The following is a 19473-nucleotide window of genomic DNA, read 5'->3' as shown; positions in this document are numbered from 1 at the left end:
ACGCCAAGTTACGTTGTCAATTTCCGAATAAAGTATAAACTATTATATATTGCTGGAAAGCTCTGGATGTCTACTTTCCAACGCCGTTGAGAGCTTGCCATTTGGAGTTCTGTAGCTCCAGAAAATCCATTTTGAGTGCAGGGATGTCAGATTCCAACAGCATCAGCAGTCCTTTTGTCAGCCTTTTTCAGAGTTTTGCTCAAGTCCCTCAATTTCAGCCAGAAATTACCTAAAATCATAGAGAAATACACAAACTCATAGTAAAGTCCAGAAATGTGAATTTAGCATAAAAACTAATGAAAACATCCCTAAAAGTAGCTTGAACTTACTAAAAACTACCTAAAAACAATGCCAAAAGGCGTATAAATTATCCGCTCATCACAACACCAAACTTAAATTGTTGCTTGTCCCCAAGCAACTGAAAATCAAATAGGATAAAAAGAAGAGAATATACTATAAATTCCAGAATATCAATGAATATTAATTATAATTAGATGAGCGGGACTTGTAGCTTTTTGCTTCTGAACAGTTTTGGCATCTCACTTTTTCCTTTGAAGTTCTGAATGATTGGCTTCTCTAGGAACTTAGAATTTCGGATAGTGTTATTGATTCTCCTAGTTAAGTATGTTGATTCTTGAACACAGCTACTTATGAGTCTTGGCCGTGACCCTAAGCATTTTGTTTTCCAGTATTACCACCGGATACATAAATGCCACAGACACATAACTGGGTGAACCTTTTCAGATTGTGACTCAGCTTTGCTAGAGTCCCCAGTTAGTGGTGTCCAGAGCTCTTAAGCACACTCTTTTTTGCTTTGGATCACGACTTTAACCACTCAGTCTCAAGCTTTTCACTTGGACCTTCATGACACAAGCACATGGTTAGGGACAGCTTGATTTAGCCGCTTAGGCCTGGATTTAATTTCCTTGGGCCCTCCTATCCATTGATGCTCAAAGCCTTGGATCCTTTTTACCCTTGCCTTTTGGTTTTAAGGGCTATTGGCTTTTTCTACTGCTCCTTCTTGTTTTTTTTTTGAAAGCTTTCTTTTTCACTGCTTTTTCTTGCTTCAAGAATCAATTTCATGATTTTTCAGATCCTCAATAACATTTCTCTTTGTTCATCATTCTTTCAAGAGCCAACAAATTTAACATTCATAAACAACAAGATCAAAAGACATATGCACTGTTCAAGCATTCATTCAGAAAATAAAAGTATTGTCACCACATCAATATAATTAAATTAAATTCAAGGATAAATTCGAAATTCATGTACTTCTTGTTCTTTTGAATTAAAACATTTTTCTTTTAAGAGAGGTGAAGGATTAATGGAATTTATTCATAGCTTTAAGGCATGGTTACATACTAATGATCATGAAATAAAGACACAAAACATAGATAAACACAATATTAAAAACCGAAAAGCAGAAAGAAATAAGAACAAGGAATGAGTCCACCTTAGTGGCGTCTTCTTCTTGAAGGACCAATGATGTTCTTTAGCTCTTCTATGTCCCTTCCTTGCCTTTGTTGCTCCTCCTTCATTGCTCTTTGATCTTCTCTTATTTCATGGAGAATGATGGAGTGCTCATGATGTTCCACACTTAATTGTTCCATATTGTGGCTTAAGTCTTCTAAGGAGGTGTTGAGTTGCTCCCAATAGTTGTTGGGAGGAAAGTGCATCCCTTGAGGCATCTCAGGGATTTCTTGATGATGAGCTTCCTCATGCATCTCTTGAGAACCGTGAAGGGCTTCTCTTGCTTGCTCCATCCTCTTTTTGGTGATGGGCTTATCCTCTTCAATGAGGGTGTCTCCTTCTATGATGACTCCAGCTGAGTAACATAGATGGCAAATAAGATGAGGAAAAGCTAGCCGTGCCATAGGTGAGGGCTTGTCGGCTATTTTGTAGATTTCATTGGAGATGACCTCATGAACTTCTACTTCCTCTCCAATCATGATGGCATGAATCATGATAGCCCGATCCACAGTAACTTCAGATCGGTTGCTAGTAGGAATGATGGAGCGTTGAATGAACTCCAACCATCCTCTAGCCACAGGCTTGAGGTCCAGTCTTCTTAGTTGGACTGGCTTGCCTTTGGAGTCTCTCTTCCATTGAGCTCCTTCCACACATATGTCCATAAGGACTTGGTCCAACCTTTGATTAAAGTTGATCCTTCTAGTGTAGGGGCGTTCATCTTCTTGCATCATGGGCAAGTGAGACGCCAACCTCACATTTTCCAGACTAAAATCTAAGTATTTCCCCCGAACCATTGTGAGATAATTCTTTGGACTCGGGTTCATACTTTGATCATGGTTCCTAGTGATCCATGCATTGGCATAGAACTCTTGAACCATTAAGATTCTGACTTGTTGCATGGGGTTGACTAGGACTTCCCAACCTCTTCTTTGGATTTCATGTCGGATCTCCGGATACTCATTTTTTTTTTGAGCTTGAAAGGGACCTCAGGGATCACCTTCTTCTTTGCCACAACATCATAGAAGTGGTCTTGATGGCTCTTAGAGATGAATCTTTCCATCTCCCATGACTCGGAGGTGGAAGCTTTTGTCTTCCCTTTTCCTTTTCTAGAGGATACTCCGGCCTTAGGTGCCATTGATGGTAATGGAAAAAACAAAAAGCTTATGCTTTTACCACACCAAACTTAAAATATTGCTCGCCCTCGAGCAAGAGAAGAAAGAAGAAAAGAAGAAGAAGAAGAAAATATGGAGGAGAGGGAAAGAAGTAGGTTCGGCTATGTGGGAGAAGAAGGGGTTGTGGTGTGTGAAAATGAAGTAGAATGGAAGGTTATTTATAGGGAGAGGGGGGGTTATGTTCGGCCATTTTGGGTGGGAGTGGGTGGGAAAAATGTTTTTGAATTTTGAAGGTAGGTGGGGTTTATGGGGAAGAGTGGATGGATGTAAGTGGTGAATGGGGTAGTTGGGAAGAGGAATTGAGGTGATTGGTGAAAGTTGTTGGGAAGTGTGACATGGGGATTAGGAGAGTGTAATTAGGATTAGGAGGTAAGGTGAGAATATGTTAGGTGGGGATCCTGTGGATCCACAGATCCTCAGGTGATCCTGTGGGGTCCACAGGTCCTGAGGTGTTAAGGAATTCCATCCTTGCACCATATAGGCATGTAAAATGCCTTGGCACACCATTCTGGTGTTTAAACGCCCATTGGTGCACGTTCTGGGCGTTCAACGCCCATGTAAAGCATGTTTCTGGCGTTGAACGCCAGTTTCATGCTTGTTACTGGCGTTCAGCGCCAGCTTTTCCTCTCTGGGCACATTCCTGGCGTTCAGCGCTAGAATGGTGCTCTGTTCTGGCGTTCAACGCCGGCCAGATGCATCTTACTGGCGTTGAACGCCAGCCTGTGCGTCCTCCAGGGTGCGAATTTTTTCTTCTGCTGTTTTTTATTCTGTTTTTAATTTTTTATGATTTTTTCATGACTCCTCATGATCATGTACCTAATAAAACACAAAATAACAATAAAATATAATAAAATAAAAATTAGATAAAATTGGGTTGCCTCCCAACAAGCGCTTCTTTGATGTCAATAGCTTGACAGTGGCTCTCATGGAGCCCACAAGGTGATCAGGTCAATGTTGTATAGTTGCCCACACCAAACTTAGAGTTTGGATATGGGGTCTTAACACCAAACTTAGAGTTTGACTGTGGGGGCTCTTCTTGACTCTGAACTGAGAGAAGCTCTTCATGCTTACTCTCTATTGTCACAGAGGGATGGCCATGTGCCTTAAACACAAGGTAGTCCCCATTCAATTGAAGGACTAATTCACCTCTGTTGACATCTATCACAGCTTCTGTTGTGGCTAGGAAAGGTCTTCCAAGGATGATGCATTCATCCTCTTCCTTCCTAGTGTCTAAGATTATGAAATCAGCAGGGATGTAAAGGCCTTCAACTTTTACTAGTACATCCTCTACTAATCCATAAGCTTGTCTTAATGACTTGTCTGCCAATTGTAATGAGAACAAGGCAGGTTGTACCTCAATGATCCCCAGCTTCTCCATTACAGAGAGTGGCATAAGATTTATCCCTGACCCTAGATCACACAGAGCTTTTGCAAAGGTCATGGTGCCTATGGTACAAGGTATTAGGAACTTGCCAGGATCTTGTTTCTTTTGAGGTAGAGTTTTCTGAATCCAAGTATCTAGTTCACTAATGAGCAAGGGAGGTTCACTTTCCCAAGTCTCATTACCAAACAACTTGGCATTCAGCTTCATGATAGCTCCTAAGTATTGAGCAACTTGCTCTCCAGTCACATCTTCATCCTCTTCAGAGGAAGAATAGTCTTCAGAGCTCATGAATGGCAGAAGGAGATTTAATGGAATCTCTATGGTCTCTATATGAGCCTCAGATTTCTTTGGATCCTTAATGGAAAACTCCTTCTTGCTTGAGGGACGGCCCAGGAGGTATTCCTCACTAGGATTTTCGTCCTCCTCCTCCCTTGTGCATTCGGCCACATTGATCACATTAATGGCCTTGCACTCTCCTTTTGGATTCTCTTCTGTATTACTTGGGAGAATACTGGGAGGAGTTTCAATGACTTTCTTACTCAGCTGGCCCACTTGTGCCTCCAAATTTCTAATGGAGGATCTTGTTTCATTCATGAAACTGAAAGTGGCCTTTGACAGATCAGAGACTATATTGGCTAAATTAGAAGTGTTTTGTTCAGAATTCTCTGTCTGTTGCTGAGAAGATGATGGATATGGCTTACTATTGCTCAGCCTATTGCGTCCACCATTGTTAAAAACCTTGTTGAGGTTTTTGTTGATCCTTCCATGAGAAATTTGGATGATTTCTCCATGATGAGTTATAGGTGTTTCCATAAGGTTCACCCATGTAATTAACCTCTGCCATGGCAGGGTTCTCAGGATCATAAGCTTCTTCAGAAGCTGCCTCTCTAGTACTGTTGGATGCATGTTGCCATCCATTCAGATTTTGAGAGATCATGTTGACCTGTTGAGTCAACACTTTTTTCTAAGCCAATATGGCATTCAGAGCATCAATTTCAAGAACTCATTTCTTCTGAGGTATCCCATTATTCACAGAATTCCTCTCAGAAGTGTACATAAATTGGTTGTTTGCAACCATGTCAATGAGTTCTTGAGCCTCTTCAGGCGTTTTCTTCAGGTGAATAGATCCACCTGCAGAATGGTCCAATGATATTTTCGAAAATTCAGAGAGACCATAGTAGAATATATCTAATATGGTCCATTCTGAAAACATGTCAGATGGACACCTTTTGGTCAGCTGCTTGTATCTTTCCCAAGCTTCATAGAGAGATTCACCATCTTTTTGTTTGAAGGTTTGAACATCCACTCTCAGCTTGCTCAGCTTTTGAGGAGGAAAGAATTTATCCAAGAAGGCAGTGACCAGCTTATCCCAGGAGTCCAGGCTATCCTTGGGTTGTAAATCCAACCATATTCTAGCTCTGTCTCTTACAGCAAAAGGAAAAAGCATGAGTCTGTAGACTTCAGGATCAACTCCATTCGTCTTTACAGTCTCACAGATCTATAAGAACTCAGTTAAAAACTGATAAGGATCTTCAGATGGAAGTCCATAAAACTTGCAGTTTTGTTGCATTAAAGCAATTAGCTGAGGTTTCAGCTCAAAGTTGTTGGCTCCAATGGCAGGAATGGAGATGCTTCTTCCATCAAACTTGGACGTTGGCTTTGTGAAGTCACCAAGCATTCTCCTTGCATTATTATTATTATTTTCGGCTGCCATCTCCTTCTCTTGTTCGAAAATTTCTGAAAGGTTATTTCTGGATTGTTGTAATTTAGCTTCTCTTAATTTTCTCTTCAGAGTCCTTTCAAGTTCTGGATCAATTTTAACAAGAGTGCCTTTTTCCTTGTTCCTGCTCATAAGAAAGAGAAGAAAACAAGAAAAGAAAGAGGAATCCTCTATGTCACAGTATAGAGATTCCTTTATGTTAGTAGAAGAAGAAAGGGGTAGAAGAATGAAGAAGGAGATTTGGATTTTTGGATGAAGAGAGGTGAAGAGAAGTGTTAGTAATTAAATAATTAAATAGAAGAAGAAAAGAGAAGGAAAATTTCAAAAATAATTTTGAAAAAGAGGTTAGCAATTTTCGAAAATTAGAAATAAAATGTAATTAAAATTAAAACATGAAACAATTAGTTAATTAAAAAGAATTTTTGAAAAAGGGGTGAGATATTTTCGAAAATTAGAGAGGAAAAAGTAGTTAGGTGGTTTTGAAAAAGATAAGAAACAAACAAAAAGTTAGTTAGTTGATTGAAAAAGATTTTAAAATCAAATTTTGAAAAAGATAAGATTTTTTTGGAAAAGATAAGATAAAAGATAAAAAGATAAGATAAAAAAAATTTTAAGAAAAAGATATTTTGAAAAAGATTTAATTTTTAAAATAACTTAACTAACAAGAAACTACAAGATAAGATTCTAGAATTTAAAGATTGAACCTTTCTTAACAAGAAAGTAACAAACTTCAAATTTTTGAATCAATCACATTAATTGTTAGCATATTTTTGAAAATATGATATAAAGATAAGAAAAGGATTTTGAAAATAATTTGAAAAAGATTTTTGAAGTTTTTTCGAAAAAATAGAAAAAAAAATGAAAAGATATAATTTTTGAAAAGATTTAAAAAGATAAGATTTTAAAATTGAATTTTGACTTGACTTGTAAGAAACAACTAATTTTTAAAATTTTTGACCAAGTCACCCAAAATTTCGAAAATTTGGAGGGAAATAAGGAAAGATATTTTTTTTTTTTGAATTTTTAATTATGAGAGAGAAAAACAACAAAATATCAATGCATGAAATTTTTAGATCAAACAATGAATGCATGCAAGAATGCTATGAATGTCAAGATGAACACCAAGAACACTTTGAAGATCATGATGAACATCAAGAACATAATTTTGAAAAATTTTTGATGCAAAGAAAACATGCAAGACACCAAACTTATAAATCTTTAATGCATGGACTTTGACAAACAAAAATGCATATGAAAACAACATAAGACACAAAACAGAAATCATCAATCAAACAAGAGGACTTATCAGAACAACTTGAAGATCATGAAGAACACTATGATGTATTTTTCGAAAATGCAGGAAAGATTTTTAAAGCATGCAATTGACACCAAACTTAAAAACTGACTCAAGACTCAACAAGAAACACAAAATATTTTTGGTTTTTATGATTTATGATTTTTTGTATGTTTATTATTTTTTTTTTCAAAAATATAGTTTTGAAAAACTAAAATAAAAAAAAATTTTGAAAAAAATTTTTGAAAAGAAAATTACCTAATCTGAGCAACAATGAACCGTTTGTCCATACTCGAACAATCCCCGGCAACGGCGCCAAAAACTTGGTGGACAAAATTGTGATCCATATTCTTTTGTATTTGTATGAAATCATTATTATGGCACCAGTTGAATTCACAACTCCGTTCAACTAACCAACAAGTGTACTGGGTCGTCCAAGTAATAAACCTTACGCGAGTAAGGGTCGATCCCACAGAGATTGTTGGTATGAAGCAAGCTATGGTCATCTTGTAAATCCCAGTCAGGAGGATAAATTATGGAATTTAGAAATCAAATATAAAAAGAAATAAAAGGGATAGAAATACTTATCTGGGAATTTCAGATAAGTGCATGGAGATGATGTGCTCCTCTTGAAACTCTACTTCACTACTCTCTCTTCCAATCCTTCTTACTCCTTTCCATGGCAAGCTGTATGTAGGGCTTCACTATCATCAATGGCTACTTTCAATCCTCTCGGGAAAATGGTCCTATGCGCTGTCACTGCACGGCTAATCGTCTGGAGGCATCACCCTTGGTTGATAGCTGATGTGCGGAAAACGATCCGACACATCAAGTTTTTGGCGCCGTTGCCAAGGATTGAAATAGATTGACAATGATTAAGTGAAGTGGAGGTCTAGATTAAGCACTTTTTCTTTTCTGTTTCTCTAACACACTAACTGTTTAAATTTTTGCTTAAACTAACTAAAACCTCATTCTAGCAATAGATTGAAGTTTTATTGATTTTCTGGGTCTGCGTGTTTATTGTTGTGTGTTTGTATGTCAGGTACAGGAAGATCTTCACCTGTCCTCTCTGAAATTGACCAAAGAACTCTCGAAGAATAAGAAGAGCTGAAAGAGGAAAGAACGTTATTGGAGAGGAAGAATCTGAGGAGGATTCCAAGAGATGGAAGGAGATCTCAATCAACCAGGAGAAGAGCCAACTAACCAACAACAACGAAGAGTCTTGATTTCATACACATTTGCAAATGCTAGACACTGTGGGAGTAGCATCTTCCCCCCAATGTCAATGCAAACAACTTTGAATTAAGCCACAACTCATCACTTTGGTTCAAAACAACTGTTCCTTTGGAGGAGGACCATTGGAGGACCCAAATCAACACTTATCCACCTTCTTGAGGATTTGTGACTGTTAAAACCAAGGTGTGCCCCCTGATAGTTACAAGTTGTTGCTCTTTCCATTCTCTCTCAGAGACAAGCCACTCAATGGCTAGAAACGTTTCCAAAGGAAAGCATCAACACTTGGGATGACTTGTGAGCAAGTTCCTTGCCAATTTTATCCCCCCTCAAAGAATCATAAGATTGAAGACTGAGGTGCAGACATTCACTCAAATGGAGGCTGAGAATTTATATGAAGCATGGGAAAGATATAAACTCTATTGAGAAAGTGTCCACCAGAGATGTTTACTGAATGGGATAAGTTTGCAAAACTTCTATGAAGGATTCACTCTAAGGCTCATGAAGCACTTGATCACTCAGCCAGGGGCTCATTACAACTAATGAAAACCACAGAGGAAGCTCAAATCTCATTGTATGTGGCCAACAACCAATATTTCTTTGCTCATCAAAGACAATGCCAACCATCACAGAGAAGAGGAGTAATGGAGTTAGAAGGAGTGGATTCAATTCTAGCTCAGAACAAGATGAGCAGCAGCAGATTCACACAACAGTTTGAGCAAAGGGCCAAAAGAATTGATGGCTTGCAGCAGTGAGCACCACAAGCCAACCACCAACCACTTGGGTGCAAAGTGAAGAAACTCAGGAGAGCAATAGCAAGAGCAAGTCCAATACATGCACAACCAAAATCCTGGAACAAATGAAGTTTATGGTGATACTTACATCCATCTTGGAAGAACCATCCCAACCTCAGATGGGGAGACAACCACAATCAAACCACAATCATGGCAGAGAAACTCAAGTCAAACATTGGAAAGACACAAACCACAACCCCCAGCCAAACACTAACCAAAACACATACAGAAAACCACAAAACAACTACCCCAATTCTAACCATCACCTACCCAATAACCACCCAACTAACCAAAACATTTACCATCATCCATCAACACCCCAAAGCCAACCAATCTCACAAGACTCACAGAGGATCACTAATATAGAGCTGCTCATGGAAATGATGAAGAACCAAGAATTGACGACAAAAACCAAGAAGCTTCCATGAAGACCTAGAGAGGCAGATTGGACAAATCTCCAACATTTCTATTGAAAAACCATCAAGCTCACTACCAAGTGACACCATTCCCAACCCAAAGAAATGCAAGGTCGTGCAACTAAGAAGTGGAAAAATGTTAGTGATGGTAACCAAGGAGCAACAAAGAACTTATGGAGAATAACAATGAGCCAACAAAAATGATGAAACCATCAACAAAGACATGACAACCAAGAATGTCCCAGGAGAACTCACAAAAGAAAATAACCAACCACAGAATCTGAAGAAAGGAAAGCAATCATGGAAACCAAGTCCAAAACGACATCAAGTGGAGAAGAGCTCAACACCACCACTGCCTTATCCACAAAGATTCCACAAAGAAACAAAGGATCAGCACTTCCACAAATTTCTTGAGACTTTCAAGAAGTTGGAAATCAACATACCTTTGGCTGAGGCATTAGAGCAAATGCCTCTGTATGCCAAGTTTCTAAAAGGGCTCATCAACAAGAAGAGAAGTTGGAATGAGAGGAGACTGTAATGCTTAGTGAAGAATGTAGTGCACTCATCAGAAAGGGACTCCCTCCCAAGCTTGAAGATCCTGGAGGTTTCTTCCTACCCTGCACTATTGGAAACCTATTCATCAACAAAGGGATGTGTGACTTAGGAGCAAGCATAAATCTAATCCCATCTTCTTTAGTGAAAAAAGCTTGGCATAGAGAGGTGAAACCAATACAGATATCCTTGGAATGGTGGATCAATCAGTAGTGTATCCTAAGGGCTGATTGAGAACCTTTTAGTTAAGGTTGACAAGTTCATCTATCCGGCAGATTTTGTGATCTTGGATTCTTCAGAAAATGGAATGACGCCATAATACTTGGTCGACCATTTTTGGCCACTGCTAGAGCCATTGTGGATATAGAACAGGGAGAGCTAACCCTCAGGATGCATGAGGAAAGCATCACCTTGAAAGTCTTTTCAGAATCACAAAGGAATGAAGAAACCAAGCAAGACAAGTGGTGACTTCCTTCCAAAGCAAGCAACCGACAAACAATAGAACAAGAGAGTGAGATTGTACAAGGAGAAAAAGGAATTCAAAAAGAAGCTGGGATAATAAACAAAAAGGAAGGCAACACAACTCAAGTCACTGTCAAGGGAAGCATATCAACAAGGAAGAAAAAGAAGAAAAACAAGAAAAGGGCCTACAAAGGATGGAAGAACAAGAAAATCCCAACAGAAGGATTTGCCAAAGGTAACAAGGTGCAACTAGTGTATCAACAGCTGGGAACAAAGGATTATTACACTGTCAACCAAGTACTCTCTCTTGAGCACATTGAAATTGAGCATCAAGGAACACAGAGAAAGCTTACAGTGAGAGGTGACAAGTTGAGACATCACCAACATCAACCACCTTAAAGGGAGTTCAATGTCAAGCTAGTGACAATAAAAGAGCGCTTCATGGGAGGCAACCCATGATTTAAAATTTCTGTCTTCTCTTTAATAAGCTATGATTTCCTGAGTATGATTTTGAACTTTCATATTTGATAAAGGCACATTTTAGAGCATAAGTCAGACTTCTAAGTTTGGTGTCCCTTAAGGCACACTTAATTTTTGCTTTTCAAAAAGAAAGGGAGCTATTCTTAGAACATATGCATAATTCTTTTTGATGAAGCATATGACCAAACACTAAGTTTGGTATCTGCATGTGTAACAAGGTTCAGAAGATCATTTTCCAATCATGGAATCAAAACCATACAGAATGGGATCATGCATCAAATAATTTCTTTAAAAATATATCAATTGTGAAGAATGGTTTGCATTGCTAAGCCACCCCCCTCAATAAAAGATAAGTTTGGTGTTCACCAACTTTTAGCATCTTTAATTAAGGGACACAATTGACCATAAAAAAAATTTTTTTTAATAAATAATAATAAACAAAACAAAACAATTCTTTTCCTTTAATACAAATCAATTGCCAACGACTATATTGATGATCTAAGGCTAGTTGTTTTGGTTCATGCAGGAGAAAAAGATTGAGACAAAAGCAAGGAGGGGCCACGGCTAGGATCAGCTATGAGAGGACGGTCACATGTGCCTAGAAGAACGCGCTCATGGGGAACAGAATTTGCATGCATGCAACATTGAACACCTAAATGCATGCAGCCAATGGGAGAAGGATCCTCGTCAAAGCCTCAACAATACATGCAGGCCGTCCATTTCATGCATTCCTTGGATGAACAACTCAATCTTAACCATTCATGAGCACCAACGAGTTCCTCTCTCTCTCATTATGGTTTTGTTGGAAAGCTTGAAGAATTCACTTATAAGTAGCCGTTGGCACCAACACGGTATACACACTCTCATTCAAGCCATTTTCATATGAAAGCCATAATCTCTTCCACTTCCAAAACCAACATAATCCCCTTATCTCACACAACAAAACCGAACCAAAACTCATCCCAAATATAACACACACTTCTTCTATTCTCACTTTTTCTTTCTTCTTACCTCAAATCCAATGGCCTCCTCAAGTTCAAAAAGAAGGCCGGGAAAGGAACCTATGGCAGCCGAACCTCCATCATTTGATGCAACCAAATTTAGATCCCAATTCCATGAAGGGAGATATCATAGGTTCATGGAGACAAAGAATGTCATTTATGAGAAAGGCCTTGAGTTGAGAGATGGGGAATACCCCATTATGAGGCAAATCACTAAAGAAAGAAGGTGGAAACTTTTATGTGCTCCTCTTGTTGACATCAGTGCAGTCATGATCAGGGAGTTCTATGCAAATGCTGTAAAAGAAAACAAAGATAGTGCTCCTTACACAAGTTATGTCAGAGGAGTTGAAGTGAGTTTTAGCCCAGCTGCCATCACAAGAGCCCTCAAGTTGAGAACCATAACCTATGCAGAGCCCAGTTATGAAACTAGATTGCAAATGGAAAATAATCCTGATGAGATCCTGCAAGGGTTATGTGTGGAAAATACAGATTGGGAAAGAGATTCAAAGGGAGTTCCAAGTCACTTGAGGAGGATAAATCTCACTCCTGTGGCTAAGGGATGGTATGAAATAGTGAGAAGATCTATCCTTCCTACTGGAAACGCTTCTTGAGTCACAATCAAACGAGCACTCTTGACTTACTGCATCTTGCATGGAGGTGAGATCAACCTCGCACAACTCATAGCTAACAGTATTCAAGAGATGGCCAATAGCACAAGCAAATCAAGTGGTCTTGGACATCCAAGCACCATCCTCAGGCTATATGACAAAGCTAAAGTAATCTTTGAAGATGAGGACACAGAAAAAGTGAAAAAGGGAAAAGGGATCACTAAGAAGAGTATGGAAGGAATAAATGAAGAAGATGATCCAGAGGGGGTGGTAGCCCCCAAGCAAAGGAGATCACAAGAGAGAAGGACGAAATCAAGCTCATGATGCCATAGACATGAGCCAGCTACACAGAGCAATAGAAGAGCTATCCCAACAACTCATGCAAACTCAACAAGGGCAAAATCAGGAGTGCCCAGCGCAATATCTAGAGCCCCATCCAGAGTTTAGGGAGCAATACCTGAAAGATAAAGAGGAGAGAGAAGCTTGGCAGCGTCAAATGGAGGAGAAACAAGAGAGATGGCAACAACAAATGATGACTCAGCAGCAAGAATTTCAAGCACAGATTCTTGAAGGACAAAAAGAGCAATACAAAGAGTTCAAAGAATCATATGATAAGCTGTATTTTAGTCAAGCTAAAGCAGGGGAATATAGTCACAACCTGTATCAATGGAAGAATGTTCATCACACCATGGGAGAAGTTAGATACACACAAAGAATGGAGAATGATGAAAACATGCAAGCAAGGTTGGAGTACTTGACCCACAATTTGCCAACACTCAATCCTGAGATCAAGCCATTTGAGCAATGCCCTGAATTTTTAGCCAAGCAACAGCAAGATCTCATCAATACTGAGGCAACCTTTAAAAGATTGGAAGATGTTGGGCTCTCAGGACTCTTAGATTCCGTTTGGGGTAGAAGATGTCCTGGTGAAAGATCCGAGATTATTCCAAGACAGGGAAGAGAAGAAGAAAAAGGGAGAATTAAGCAGCAGCCACGACCATTAGAAGGTGGCAAAGTTCTTTCATGTTTCCTTTTTCATGTCCTTAATAAGGAGATGCATGTCTGAAACATGATATGCCTCCATCATCTATTTTCTTTTTACTTCATGCAATCTTTGTTCTTTGCTTTCATTTTAGTTAGTTAATAAATAGCTAGAAAATTGCTAAATCTGCATGATGCTTGTTATCCATCACTTAGCTTTAAATTTTGTTTTGTTTCCCATATGCTTAAATAAAAGATACTTGTTTGAATTGAAAAGTGAAATATCCAATGTTGCATAAGTAAGAATGGAAGTTGGTGGTGGTATATGTGTTTGATTAAATGCATAACTCATGAAATAACTGCTGCATAATATCATTCTCATTCAAGTGTGAGTTAGCTTGCTGTTGTAAAGACTCTTATCGATAATGAAAAAGCCCTTGGTAACAAAAACAGAAAGAAAAAGGAAAGAAAAAGCCAAAATGGCAAGAAAAAAAAAACAAAGAATAAAGGTTGGACGCCAATAGCTTGGACCCTAGGACACATGCCTGTGGTGTTCTTGTACTAAGATATGCTTGGATGAGTAAATTCTAAGGGGTATTTTAAAACCCGGTCACTTAGATCAACTGATTTGGGATGGCCAATTGAAAGTCCACAATAAAGAGCAACTTAGATACAGAACATTTAGTTATCCAAAGAGATGCTGGGCATCAATGATCCTAGGAAGAATAGTGAGCCAAGTGTCTGTGGTGGAGATGTTGAGTAAAGAAAGAAACAAATAAAGCTAAAGGCTATCACTGCAACATTTGACACCAAACCTCCAAAAGATAAGCTTGTTAAGCATTATAAGAAAGAAAGTTAGCAAGGGAGTGAGTAAAGAGTAAGTCTTATAACAGCAAGTTTAGCAAACCTTTGATGAAAATGTGTATTATGTAACAGCAACAATAACTTGAGTTATCATTGTCTGCATAAAGACCCCATAGATCAAGTTCTGCTATATGCCTAATAAGGATATGTGTTCTTTTCTTATTCATTTCAATTTCTCTTAGTTTTGATGCTTGCTTGGGGACAAGCAAGATTTAAGTTTGGTGTTGTGATGACAAGTCATCATATACCCATTTTTCAAGCTAATTTCACTTGTTTTGTTAGCATTTATGCACTTTCTTGCATCCTAAGTAAGTGATTTGGAGTGAAAATGCATAACTTCTTTAAATCAAACAACCACCATGAAATTAATGTTAATCATGAGGTTTAAGCTAATTTTAATTGAATTTTAATTGATTTATAAGCCTCTTGAATTTAGTGATACTTTGAGTGGTTGTTTTGGTTTATTGTAGGTGAAGAAAAGAAAAAAAAGGAAAAGCCTGGCCTAAGGAAGTGTGGCCCAAGGAGAAGAAAGTGTGGTCAAAGAGAGAAGAAGTGTGCCGCATGCAATGGGGGAGGCAAGCATTGCCCTCCACAAGGGCACACTGCCCTCTAGGAGGGCAACATAAGGGAACAAGGCAAGGAAGGCAACTCTGCCCTGCCCACTACAAGGGCAGAGCACAAATTTGTGCCTTGGAATCAAGAAGAAGAAAATGTTGCCCTGCCCTCCACAAGGGCAGTATCAGGCTCACCAAGGAAGAAAATCAAAGGAAAAATGCCTATGATGCTTGCCACAAGAGTTGAACACGGGACCATGAGGAAGCAAGGAACTAAGGTCCATTACCGTGCCAAGAAACCAAGGAAAATGATTGAGCGTGTGTTTCTGCCCGGATTCGAACGCGGGACTTCATTTTGGAAACACTGCCCTGCCCTCCGCGAGGGCAGGGCAGCATTTTGTTGGTGCATGAATCTGGCGCACCAAGGGGCATTTCTGGCGCACCAAATCACTATCCTGGCAGCACCAGCGCGCACCACAGCACGATCCTGGCAGCACCATATTTTTCTGCCCTGCCCTCCGCGAGGGCAGGGCAGCATCCTGTGCACCAAGGCACCATTCTGGCGCACCATGGTATGAATTTGGCAGCACCAAGCAGCGCACCAAGCACCCATCTGGCGCACCAATTTTTCCTGCCCTGCCCTCCGCGCGGGCAGGGCAGCGTTCTGCGCACCAAGACCGCACCAGCCCGCACCAAGCCGCACCAAGCGCGCCAAAAACTTGATGTGCGGAAAACGATCCGACATAAAACTCACCGGCAAGTGTACCGGGTCGCATCAATTAATAATAACTCACATGAGTGATGTCGATCCCACAGGGATTGAAGGATTGAGCAATTTTAGTTTAGTGGTTGGTTTAGTCAAGCGAATCAAGTATTGGTTGAGTGATTTGTGTTTAACAGGAAGTAAATGACAGTAAATGTAAAGGGGGAAGGGAAAATTGCAGTAAATTAAAGAGCAGAAAAGTAAACTTGCAGAATCTTAAAGAACAAGAAAGTAAATGACTGAAACTTAAAGTGCAAGAAATGTAAATTGCAGTAACTTAAATTGCAAGGAATATAAATTGCTTGAATATAAAAGGGATTTGAGGACAGGGATTGCAGAATTTAACCAAGAGAATGTGAATTGTAACAATTAAGAGAGCAGAAATTGAATTGGAAGCAATGAGGATTCAAACAGAAATTGAAATTAAAATGCAGCAAGGTTCACAGAAGAACCAAAAGTAAATTGGGATCTCAGGGTTCAAGAGACTAGGTAGCAGAGCCTAGATCTCAATTACCTTCCTAGATCTAAGTTCTCAAAGCAATTAACATGAAATAGAAGAAGAAGCAGTAAAGGAAATTGAAATTCAATTTAATTATGCAGAAAAGAATTAAAGAGATTTTGGAATGGAGGTTGAGACAGAAGTTCCTCAACTCTTCACACCCAAAACTCAAAACAAAAAAAATAAAAGTGCTCCAGCAAGAACGAGGAAGAAGAGAGATCAATTCTCCTCCCCAATTCTCTGAATTCTCAGTGAAGTCCCTCAAGGAAAGTGCCAAAGCTCAAAGCTCAAAGAAAGTGCAAAATTCAAAAGCAAAGCTAAAGGTTCAAAAGTAAAAATCCAAAAGTCCTAATTACATCAAACTAGCTCCTATTTATACACTTTCTATTCTTGGATTTTGGGATTTGAATGGGCTTTTGATTTGGTGAAGAAATGAATTCAATTGGAATTTTAATTGAATTTTCGGCCCAAAAATAATAGCTCCCAGGAGGCTGCCCTGCCCTTGTGGAGGGCAGGGCAGGATTTGGTACGTGTTGGTGCTTGCTTGGTGCGGCTTGGTGCGGGCTGGTGCGGTCATGGTGCACAGAACGCTGCCCTGCCCGCGCGGAGGGCATGGCAGGAAAAATTGGTGCGCCAGATGGGTGCTTGGTGCACTGCTTGGTGCTGCCAGATTCATACCATGGTGCGCCAGAATGGTGCCTTGGTGCACAGGATGCTGCCCTGCCCTCGCGGAGGGCAGGGCAGAAAAATATGGTGCTGCCAGGATCGTGCTGTGGTGCGCGCTGGTGCTGCCAGGATAGTGATTTGGTGCGCCAGAAATGCCCCTTGGTGCGCCAGATTCATGCACCAACAAAATGCTGCCCTGCCCTCGCGGAGGGCAGGGCAGTGTTTCCAAAATGAAGTCCCGCGTTCGAATCCGGGCAGAAACACATGCTCAATCATTTTCCTTGGTTTCTTGGCACGGTAATGGACCTTAGTTCCTTGCTTCCTCATGGTCCCGTGTTCAACTCTTGTGGCAAGCATCATAGGCATTTTTCCTTTGATTTTCTTCCTTGGTGAGCCCGATACTGCCCTTGTGGAGGGCAGGGCAACATTTTCTTCTTCTTGATTCCAAGGCACAAATTTGTGCTCTGCCCTTGTAGTGGGCAGGGCAAAGTTGCCTTCCTTGCCTTGTTCCCTTATGTTGCCCTCCTAGAGGGCAGTGTGCCCTTGTGGAGGGCAATGCTTGCCTCCCCCATTGCATGCGGCACACTTCTTCTCTCTTTGACCACACTTTCTTCTCCTTGGGCCACACTTCCTTAGGCCACGCTTTTCCTTTTTTTTCTTTTCTTCACCTACAATAAACCAAAACAACCACTCAAAGTATCACTAAATTCAAGAGGCTTATAAATCAACTAAAATTCAATTAAAATTAGCTTAAACCTCATGATTTAACATTAATTTCATGGTGGTTGTTTGATTTAAAGAAGTTATGCATTTTCACTCCAAATCACTTACTTAGGATGCAAGAAAGTGCATAAATGCTAACAAAACAAGTGAAATTAGCTTGAAAAATGGGTATATGATGACTTGTCATCAATAGCTACATCCCATCCTCTCAGTGAAAACGTTCCAAATGCTCTGTCACAGCACGGCTAATCATCTATCGGTTCTCAATCAGGTTGGAATAGAATCCATTGATTCTTTTGCGTCTGTCACTAACGCCCAGCCTTCAGGAGTTTGAAGCTCGTCACAGTCATTCAATACCGGAATCCTACTCGGAATACCACAGACAAGGTTAGACTTTCCGGATTCCCAGGATCCTACTCGGAATACCACAGACAAGGTTAGACTTTCCGGATCCTCATGAAAGCCGCCATCTATCTAGCTTATACCACGAAGATTCTGTTGGGGAATCTAAGAGATATGCGCCCGGCCTAAGGTAGAACGGAAGTGGTTGTCAATCACGCGCGTTCATAGGTGAGAATGATGATGAGTGTCACGGATCATCACATTCATCAAAGTGTTGTGCAACGTATATCTTGGAATAAGAATAAAAGAGAATTGAATAGAAAGTAATAGTAATTGTATTGAAACTTGAGGTACAGCAGAGCTCCACACCCTTAATCTATGGTGTGCAGAAACTCCACCGTTGAAAATACATAAGTAAAAGGTTCAGGCATGGCCGAATGGCCAGCCCCCATGATCTGAGAACTAATCGTCCCCAAGATGTCTAATACACTAGTAAAAAGTTCTATTTATAATAAACTAGCTCCTAGGGTTTACATGAGTAAGTAATTGATGCATAAATTCACTTCCGGGGCCCACTTGGTGTATGTTTGGGCTGAGCTTGATCTATCCACGAGCTGAGGCTTTTATTGGAGTTGAACGCCGAGTTATGACGTGTTTTGGGCGTTCAACTCCGGATCATGACGTTTTTCTGGCGTTTAACTCCAGACAGCAGCATGTACTTGGCGTTCAACGCCAAGTTACGTTGTCAATTTCCGAATAAAGTATGGACTATTATATATTTCTGAAAAGCTCTGGATGTCTACTTTCCAACGCCGTTGAGAGCGCGCCATTTGGAGTTCTGTAGCTCCAGAAAATCCATTTTGAGTGCAGGGAGGTCAGATTCCAACAACATCAGCAGTCCTTTTGTCAGCCTTTTTCAGAGTTTTGCTCAAGTCCCTCAATTTCAGCCAGAAATTACCTGAAATCACAGAAAAACACACAAACTCATAGTAAAGTCTAGAAATGTGAATTTAGCATAAAAACTAATGAAAACATCCCTAAAAGTAGCTTGAACTTACTAAAAACTACCTAAAAACAATGCCAAAAGGCGTAAATTATCCGCTCATCAACATCCCTGCTGATTTCATAATCTTAGACACTAGGAAGGAAGAGGATGAATGCATCATCCTTGGAAGACCTTTCCTAGCCACATCAGGAGCTGTGATAGATGTCAACAGAGGTGAATTAGTCCTTCAATTGAATGGGGACTACCTTGTGTTTAAGGCACATGACCATCCCTCTGTGATAAAAGAGAGTAAGCATGAAGAGCTTCTCTCAGTTCAGAGTCAAGAAGAGCCCCCACAGTCAAACTCTAAGTTTGGTGTTGGGAGGCCACAACCAAACTCTAAGTTGGGTGTTAAGACCCCATATCCAAACTCTAAGTTTGGTGTTGGGATTATACAACATTGACCTGATCACCTTGTGGCTCCATGAGAGCCAATGTCAAGCTATTGAC

The sequence above is a fragment of the Arachis stenosperma genome, chromosome 6, assembly GCF_014773155.1.
Source record: "Arachis stenosperma cultivar V10309 chromosome 6, arast.V10309.gnm1.PFL2, whole genome shotgun sequence".
Taxonomy (NCBI): Eukaryota; Viridiplantae; Streptophyta; class Magnoliopsida; order Fabales; family Fabaceae; genus Arachis; species Arachis stenosperma.
This window is presented reverse-complemented; position numbering follows the sequence as displayed.